Below are 10,467 nucleotides of genomic sequence, written 5' to 3'. Positions count from 1 at the left end.
TTACATGGTTAGGGAAGGAGTTGATGGAGGAGATGGGGTTTTTCGTTCCCACCTCAAACGGCAGAACACACAGACGTTAGACACGTGTCGAGTAAAGACCGCGTGCTCACGTATACACCCGGTCACCAGGCTTCTTTCGGTTTATTTATAAAGCCGGACCGAGCGGCCTTATGTTTATTTTTTTATTTTTTTCATAGATTTTGAAAATCTTCAGTTTTCAAAATTTCCGGATTTAATTTTTTTCTAGTTTAAATTCTTTGAAATATTTTATAAATATTTGCACAACTTTCCAAAACTAATCAAGGCAAAGAAAACCAAAAGAAATCTGAGAGAAAAAACCGGAATTTAAACGTATATCAGCAAAGCGCACGCAAAAATCAAAGGCAGCGACGGTAGCGACATTAATGGGCCCGGCCCATCAGGTGGCGCTTGAGGCGGCTTGAGGCGTCCATGCCGCGACGGGCGGTGTATAACCACTTCTGTCTTGTCCGTTGTTCATAGATTACCCAAACGGGTATCAACCCAGAAATGGGCCGTTATCGGTCCTGGCCCTTCTATATCTGTGCTTGAGATCGTAGTTCCTTCACTGTAAAAGGATTGTCTTTGCTACTTTCGGCCCAAAACACCAGGCCGAATGCCGGGTCACCCCACCGCGCAAATAGCTAACGAAGCTTCCCCTCAACTACAATAAAAATCTAATGAAGCGGAAATGGTGAATGGAACCTTGATACGCGCGCACCATTTACGAAAAGTTTAAAAATAAAATATATTATTTAAAAGTTTTTAAAAAATGTGAAGTAATTTTTTTGCATGTATATATTACGTTGATATTTACCCGTGTGTGTTTTCACGGAAAAATACCATTGTGTGTGACCTACACAAAAATGAAAAAATGCAAATTCTTATTCCTGTGAATAGTACAAATTCATGTTCTCTATTCTCATTTGTATATTTTGTCATTTTTATGCAGGCCACACGCAATGGTATTTTTTCGTGAAAACTCACACGAGTAAGTATCAACATAATATGTACATGCAAAATTTTACTTCACATTTTTTTGAAACTTTCAAATAGCATTATTTTAAACTTTTCGTAAATGGGTGCGCGCGCACCCAGATTCCATTCGTCCGGGTCGTCTAACGAAGCTACTACTGTACTTCGCATCGATAAAGATATCATCGAAAAAGTAACACATAAACGCAGTGGCTGACTGACTTAGCAATCAGTCAATAAAACGCTATATTTTTCCACCGACTTTTCCAGAGTCTGGGTGGTTACGCTTCGACGAACATTCTAGATGACCATTTTCGATTCTTCACGTAGAACTCTTGATCACGGACAAACGAATTATATCTCCGTAGCTTACACTTAACTATCCTTCACAAGACCAAAACTAGGTACGTATCCTACCCGTACCATGACAAACAGTCCAGGTCAAAGATACTCCCTCCAATCCATCACCATCGTGGCCTCAGACAAGGGGATGCTCTTTCCCCCTTCCTCTTTGACCTTGCCATTGACCCGCTACACCGACTCTTCGAAATTGCAACTGATGCAGGGGTCCTGTCCAAACTCAAGGGAAGACACTGCACCCTTCGGGCCTCCTTTTATGCTGACGACGTCGCACTCTTCTTAAACCCAACTCATCAGGACATTGAGGGGCTCGGGGCGATCCTGTCGGCCTTTGGCCGGGCCACGGGGCTAATCACCAACCTCGCGAAAAGCTCGCTCTCACCGATTAGTTGCCATGGTATCAACATCCACGACCTTGCCTCAAGAGCGGGGATTGCAATCGCTCCCTTCCCGTGCATGTACCTTGGGATGCCCCTCTCCATAAAGAACCTCACAAAAGCAGATTGGCAAAACCTCCTCGACAAGATGGACCGGCATCTGGCAACCTGGAAAGCGAGGATGATGAGCAAAGCTGGTAGACTGGAGATGTTAAACACAGTCCTAACCTCTCTGGCGGTCTACATGATGAGCATTAACACCATGCCAGTTTGGGTAAGGAAAGAGTTCGACAAACGTCGCAGAGCTTGGCTTTGGGCCGGAGAGGCCTCCTGCAACGGAGGTAAATGTAAAGTCAACTGGAAACTTGTTTGCCGTCCTAAGCACCTGGGGGGCCTGGGAGTTCACTGCATCGACTCCTTTGGGACGGCCTTGCGTCTTAGGTGGATGTGGCAAAAGTGGAAATGCCAGAACAAGCCTTGGGCCCACTTACATGTGCCCTCGACGACGAAAGAACGGGCGCTGTTCGCGGCCGCTACCAACATAACTCTCGGGAATGGCCAAACGGCTAAATTCTGGACTGATCGTTGGCTCAACGGCGCGGCACCACAAGACTTGGCCCCTGACCTTTTCAAGATCTCCATTAGGAAAAACAGATCGGTCAAGGATGCGCTAACAAATGATAAGTGGTTGCATGATCTGCGCTTCTCCCTTGATGAAAGCCACTCCACACAACTCTCCCGTTTGGAAACGCTGCTTAGTGATGTAAACCTATCAGATGCCAGAGACGACATCTCCTGGACCTTTGGTAACAAGAACCACTACACCGCTAGATCGGCGTACCAGCTTCAGTTTATTGGGGCGGTTGGGACTGACTTCAGGAAAATTGTATGGAGAGGTTGGGCGCCAGCAAGATGCAAATTTTTCATATGGACCCTCATGCTAGACCGCGTCCTAACGGCGGACAAGCTTCTGCTTCGTCATTGGGAGAATGATTACTTCTGTCCCCTATGCCGCAGAAACCTCGAAACTGCAGAGCACCTTCTCACCGAATGCCCTTTCGGTCTGAAAGTTTGGTCTCATGTTGCCAACCAACTGAATCTACCTGCACTCAACCCAGAAACTTGGCCAAGAGACCAACACAATGTCTAGTCCTGGTACAGATGATGGTGGGCGAGAAGTCCAAGGAGAGCAGGAAAATAATATTCCCCCTCACAAACCTAATCTGCTGGGAGATCTGGAAAGAGCGCAACCGCAGAATCTTTAACAAAAAAGAACTGCCAGTCCAGGTTTTCATCCCCAAGGTCATGGGAGAGATAGAGTTATGGAGGATAGCTGGAGCCCCGATCCCGTTGGTCGCGCTAACAGGCGGGGCACCTTTCGACCCCGGTTAAGCTATTGTATGTCCCCCTTTCTCTTTTTTTAGGGAGCGCCACCTTAGGCCTCCTTTTTTGTATCTTGACAACTCCTTCTAATGAAATGAACACAGCAGCTCTCCTGCTGTTATTCAAAAAAAAAAACATTTTTAGATATAAATGAACTTATAGCTGAAATATGCCTATATACTCCCTGTGTCCCAAAATATAAAACGCCTAAGATTAGTCAAAACTCTACTAACTTTAAATAAAAAATTAGGAAAAAATATTGATATCTACAATATTGAATAGATACTTTGAGAAAATATACTTTATGATGAATCTATCGAAATTGATTTAGTATTGTAGATGTTTAATTTTTTTTGTATACACTTGGTCAAAGTTAGAAGATGTAAACGCTTTATATTTTAGGATGGAGGGAGTACCTATGTATGTAGAGCTTTTCTAGCAGATGAAGGACTACTAGAGAGTTTATGAGAATTAATCTGTAGTTGGATGGTTAGAAGGGCACTGATATCCTAGCTCACGAGAGTTCAAGCCCTAGGTTTGACACTTTGCTGTCTCATAAATGCGGAATATTTTTTCAGTGGGAGACGAAATTTTCATCAATAAGGAGGCGCATGTGGTAACTTTGTTAGTCAAAAGACCCGCCAGATCATCAGTTTTATGGACTCAGTCTCTCAAATGTGCTCGTAGGGGTTGAGTGCGCGCGCGCGTTCATAGGACTAAATGTATGTGCATATTTGTGAGTGTTTGCATCTGCATTGTGTTTCGCTAAAAAAAATACTATAATTTATCCATGTTAAATAACAAGTGTAATATCGCCTTGAACAACTAGCCGTGGTTTCCCATGATCCACAACCGACAAAACCCAACAAAACCCTGGCAGCCGCGATCCAATGATCCGCCCCCGCCTCAAAAACCATTGTCGTTGCAGTCTGTTGATCTGCCTCCAACCCTCCCTCCCGAAAACCAACAACATCGATGGCCTCTTCATCGTCATCCATGGCGGCGCTAGCTACCGCCGTAGGCTCACCCCTGATGGAGATGTTTCGGGACAACCATCTTTTCTGGAAAACCCAAGTGCTCTCGGAACTGTGGCGCACAAATCATAGGATTGCTCGACTGTTCTGACGTTGTAGCTTACACTTAACTATCCTCAGCTTACATTTAAACTATCCTTCACAAGAACAAAACTACGTACGTATCCTATACATACGATGAAAAAAAGTGCAAATTCCTTTTTTCAGGTCAAAAGATACTAGAGTTTATCCCCAGTCCACGTGGACCGCCGCGTGTATGAAATTCTTGCCATCTGCTGGAAAATATTGAGCTGATGCGATCTTTGGATTGGACTTTTTCGAGAACGCATTTGGATTGGATTAGATCAATATAAGTTCTCGAGGCTGCATGCTACGTGTGTACATGATGTAAGATTTTTTTTTTTTTGAGAAATACATGATGTAAGATTGGTAATATACTAGCAATTTCAACGGTGCAACTCGCTGTTTGCATAAATTAACCCAAGTGTAGCTTTCGGTACCCCGCATCAAAAGAGTTGTAAGCAACCACGCTCAATTGACTCAATTCTTATTGAATTTTATCGTGATGGTGTGCAGTGCAACTAGTGACAAACATGTGCCCACATATGAATGGACGGCCGGATGAATTATAAACCTCTATTAAAATTACCTCATCAGTAATTTCCAAGAAAAGATACATGCTCTATATATATTACTATTTGTTTGCCAAGTCAAGGTTACCTGTTATTATTACAAGCAATACTCCCCCCTGTATTGCTTCTAATAACACCTTAGGGAGTAGTCGAGTTTATCCTTCCTCCAGGGCCGGTCCTGAGATTTTAAGGGCCCGGGACGAAACTAGAATCCGGGCCCCTAATACAAATATTTATACTTTCTTTATTTGGGAACAATCTACTTTGATTTATGTAAATTTACATATATCTGAACGCGTTTTAGTGTGTAAATACATATAAATCTAGAAAAATCTGAGTTACTTATTTATGGATGGAGTAAGTAATAAATATAAAAAATGTTATGACACTTCAAACCAATCCAATTTTTTATATAAAAAATTTATACTTGTTTCATAATTTTTTATTTAAAGATACTTAAATGCAAACGATGTATCAATATCACTTCACATCTCGTGTTGTCGCGGTGGTTGCTTGGCATGGTAAGGTCTTCTCACGTCGACTAGGCCTCCCGTCTCTCGGTGTGTCTGCGCGAGAGTTCACGATGTGTATGTATCTCTTGTCTAGGTGATGGCCATCCGGCATTGTGCACAACACACAATATATGAAGAATTGGATATGTATCTAGTCATGGTCTTGCATCTTATTCTTACTTTAGCTATTATCTGAACTAAATTTCTTTATTTTTGGTTCGGAGTAGACTTAGTCGTCATAGTCGGACTATCCTCTACCGCTACTGTCCAATGGGCACTTGGTTGTCTCCATTTTTGCTTTCAGATCGTCCACGCCCTCTCAGATCCTCTTACGCAGTCTACATACTAGGGTTGATTATTTCACCTTTTTGGAAATAGTTAGAGCAATTTAGGAGAAATCCGATTTTTCCCAGAAAAAACACGGAGAGCAATTACAGCAATCCTTGCGCAGTGAAACTAAAAATGTGTGGATGGTTTGCATTATGTGGAGCCCCCTTCCTTCTAGCCCACCGGGCCTAGCCTAATTAATCCTCTTGTATATAGCTAACCAATGGATAAAAACAAAGCAAAAAGGAGGCCCAAGTAATAGAGAAAAATTGTCCCACGTCTCAGCCCACTCGAAGCATCATCCATAAGACCGTAAGAGCATCTTCACTCGTCTCCGCGAACAGGCTCTCGGCGTGCCATTTTTTCATCCGGACGGCGAAAAATGGCCCAGCCGCGCCCCCAGTTCATCGTTTTTCGCCGGATTTGGGCTTTCATCCATCCGGCGAGCCCACGCCAACCCCGGCCTACCGGGGAGCGCTCGGGGACTCCGGACGAAGCGAAAGCGCGCGAAACGCCGAGATATTTCTCCCGCGCTTTTCGCTTCATCTTCGCCGCAGAGGTGGACCCGACCGGTCAGCGACACACGCATCGTCTTCCGCGCGCGCATCGTCTTCCGCGCGCACTAAAAGCCTGCCGCCGGTCAGCTCGCCGCGGACGCGTCGCATTCCACGCGTCATTTAATCGCCGACACCAGCCGCGCCTATATACCCGGCTCCACTCGCCGCGACGCGTATCCCCGCTCAACTCTCCCTCCACTCTCCCGATCCATGGCGTTCTACGACGAAGACGGCGCAGCCAACAACGGCTTCCCTCGCCGGTCGCTCCACGCGTGGGAGGGGCACCTCCTCCACCAGGCGGGGTAACCCTGCCCGCCGGACACGAGGCCTCCCGGCGGCGGGTGGCGGCTAAGTGCTGGCGGCGTACCAATCCCGCCGCCGCCCCGGGGCCACGCCCTCGACGTCGCCATCAAGGAGGCTCGGATGACGATGACGGACGAAGAGCGCGCCGACCCGCGCCACCACCCCGACAACTACACGAGTTGGAACTCGTTCTTCCCCCGGCGGTGGGAGCGGGAGCTGGCGGCCTACGACGGCCCGCCGCCTCTGCCTCCGCGCAACAACGCCGCGGGTCGCCGACGTTGGTGGAGCGCGCCGAATAGGACGCTGGAGAATGTCCTCGAGCACATCGAGGGCGGCAACTTCCCAGTGCTGACGATGCCCCCTCCATCGAGGGCATCGGCCAGCTGCCTCTGGGGAAACATCTGGCAGCCACGGCGCATGGCTGCCAGCTCGTCGTCTTCCGGATCGGCGTCGAGGCCATCCTTGGCGCCGGTGAAAAAGGAGGTGGCGTCTCCGTCGACACCGGCGCGCGTCAAGAAGGAGCCGACGTCTCCACCGCCGAGCAGAGGGCGCAGCAGCGGCGCCCTCGTCATCCGCGACCAACCCTCCTCTCCGCAGCGCGGGCGGAAGAGGAAGTCGGCGAAGAAGGAGGATGCCGCGGCCGCCGCGAACCAGCCCGCCGAGGAAGAGGCGAAGCGCGCAGAGGACGCCGCGGTGGCGGAGGCGATCGCCAGGTCGCTGAAGGACCTGGTGTCCGCCGACAACAGCCTCCCCATCGACGCTGCACTGGAGTGGTCCAGGCGCGACTGGGAGCGCCAGGAGGCGGAGCAGCAGCGGCGGATGCTGGACCTGGCCGCCGCGCGTTAACTCGCCGCTCGCGCGTCAACTCGCCGCCCGCGCCGCCGCACCATCCTCCGCGCGGAACGCCGCGCCCAGGGAGGTGATCAAGCTTGAGGAGAGCAGCGACGACGACATCTACCGGCCGTCGCCGCCACGCGCCGGCGACGCTAGCCAGGGTACGAGCCGCTGGTACGAGGCGCCGCCGCCCCTGGACGACGCCGGCTCAAGCGACGACGATGACAGCGGCAACTACACGTCCTTCTACCGCCATTTCGGCATGTAGGAGGACGTTTTTTAGTTTAAGTTTTAGTTCGTCAATCGCCGAATTCAAATATATGTACGAATTCGGCCTATTTATGTGTGAACTCGTCTCTATAAATATCATTAAATTTCGCTTATGTTTGAACGAACTCGCCAATTTTATCTGAATTCGCCGTACCATCCTGGGATCGCGGCTGGGAAGCTGGCCCTCTCCACGCCATATTTTCGTCCAATCCGGACGAAATTAACCCCGGATTTCGGCGTGGGGAGGCCAAACAAGTGGAGATGCTCTAACGATTCGTTCTTCCTCTCTCATACCGGAGTACAGAAAAACTTAGACCTGCTCTAATGGCAGCGGCCGGCCGTGCATGTATTTTTCTTCCCTACTGCATCTCTCATATCTGGATGGGGGTCCCTCCAGATGCTGGGGCCCGGGGCGGCCGCCCCTCCCGCCCCCCTCCGGGCCGGCCCTGCTTCTCTCCCCTGTCGATGATAGCGGACATGGAATTCTATGAAAATGTTAGGCTCCAGCAGAAACTTGGAACTAATTTTGATCAAAATTGACCCGTACAACTTATCATGAAATTTCCTATTCCAGTTTCCTAGCAAAGGTAGCTTGGGCAAGTCATCGCGCTAGCATTATAAATACGTATTTACGTAACTCATCGATCAGAGGTTCACACATCTACAACCGTTGCTCTTAAAGCATAGCGCGATCAGCAATGGCGTACTCATCGACGCTAGCACTGCTCTTAGCTCTCGCGACCGCCATGGCGGCCACCGTCACTACTGCACGGTAGGGATTTAGGGGCACTTTGCCTTGGGGCAGTTTTCAAAGTGCCCTTAAATACCCCTTTTTAGAGGCACTTTGGTCAAAATGCCTCTAATGCCCTATCTATTGGGGCAGTTTGGAGAAGTGCTCCAATATGTACATATCTATTGGGGCAGTTTGGAGAAGTGCCTCAATTGGTACACACCTACTGAGACAGTTTGGAGAAGTGCCCCAATTGGTATACACCTATTGGGGCAGTTTGGACAAGTGCCCCAATTGGTATACACCTATTGGGGCAGTTTGGACAAGTGCCCCAATATGTACACATCTATTGGGACAGTTTGAAGAAGTGCCTCAATTGGTATACACCTATTGGGGCAGTTTGCACAAGGCCCCAATTGGTATACACCTATTGGGGCAGTTTGGACAAGTGCCCCAATTGGTATACACCTATTGGGGCAGTTTGGACAAGTGCCCCAATTGGTATATATCTATTGGGACAGTTTGACAAGTACTCCAATTAGCCTATGAAATGATCAAGTCAAATTTTGTCTACAGAAGCAACAAACAAATTCTCTAGACGGAAACAACAACAAATTTAAGTGCTCAGCTATAAAATAATATGATTGCCTAACAACAACAAATACTGTCGAAACTACAAGAACAACATACATAAACATCTGGTAATAAAAGCAGATAGATAGTTCAAACTACTGAGCACTTGAAAGCCATCACAAACCATCACATAGAACTTGAAAGCCAAACTAGGTGATAATCCAAACTACTTGATAATCTGAACAAGTTTACTGTAGAACCTTCTCTTACCAATCTAGCTAGTTGCCTCCACTAGTTGATGATCTCAACAAGACGTATGTACTTGTTCCCCTCTCGCCTGCTACACAAGTATGTATGTGCAGGTGCAAACTATTGGATGGATAAACATGTAGATTAGTTTTTTAACAAGCATCTAGCTACTGGTGTTGATCTGTTCCATGGATGTGTGCATGTGATTGATGTTTGCAGTGCCTTACAAGAAGATGTTGCGGAGACAATGGCCAACTGCTAAGCAACACCTGAATATTGAATAAATGGAAAGAATGGTGATAAAGAACAATGAATTTATGTGACCGCGGTCGAGCTATTCAAGGCGTTTCCGGCAACAAGGCAGTATAATTTTCTCTGAGGTGCCGATCAGTATTGTGCCTCCTAACTTTTGATACTGATCTACTAAATGACACCTTCGAAGGCATGAGAACTGGATATGTGTTTATAATCAATGAAAATTCTGGCCTATTCTTAGGAGTGAGCATATGTAAATAATTTTCATTTGGTTCCATGTGAATTGCTCACTTGCTTCATAGGGTTGTATTTGATTTTGTGTTTTGTAGTTTTACAAGACTGCATTACCTAATTGTTTTGAAATAGGCGACAAGGGTCCAATGGAATTCTCCACCATGGGAAAGCACTTTGACCTGCAAGGCAAACCATAATATACGTTTTCTAATACTTGCAAATATGCATTAAGAAGACTATGCTTCTTTATATGGATTAGTTCTCCACGTGAAGTTTGCAAGTTTTATATTGACCTTCACTTTCTCTACTACTATAAATTCAGAGTTCGTCCATAGTGTGAGGAAATATCAGATACTACCATGGGAGTATGTAACTTGTATATCCATGAGGGTATCCCTCCTCCCGGCGGTGTGCTCATTCGATACCACCGGCCAGCCTCCGTTGGACTCCGTCCAATAGAATTTAGATATGTTATCTATATTTTTGTGCGAGCTTTTCTGAATCACAAACGGACAAACCTACTGTTTTTTGGGGTCTGTGATGAACTGTTGATCTAACGATGTAACTACAGCTGGTGCCATCAAGTTTTCACTTGATTAACAAGTGACTATTAATATATATTATTGAACTATGTTAATTTGCGACTATCAATATATATTATTGAACTAGGATGAATATTTGGCGCGTGAAGATGCTAAGTTCCTCTGTTTAGTACAACTTTTTGTATGGGATTTTTAACAAAATATACTGAAATGAAGTTGCAATTTGACAACTTTATGTGGAGTCATTTTTTCTTCTTACAACTTTTGTGTTATTTGATGAATAGTTGGTACGTGTTATCTTA

Source organism: Lolium perenne, chromosome 2 (assembly GCF_019359855.2).
Source record: "Lolium perenne isolate Kyuss_39 chromosome 2, Kyuss_2.0, whole genome shotgun sequence".
Classification (NCBI taxonomy): Eukaryota; Viridiplantae; Streptophyta; class Magnoliopsida; order Poales; family Poaceae; genus Lolium; species Lolium perenne.
The sequence above is the reverse complement of the archived record's forward strand: the minus strand, read 5'-3'. Positions refer to the sequence as shown.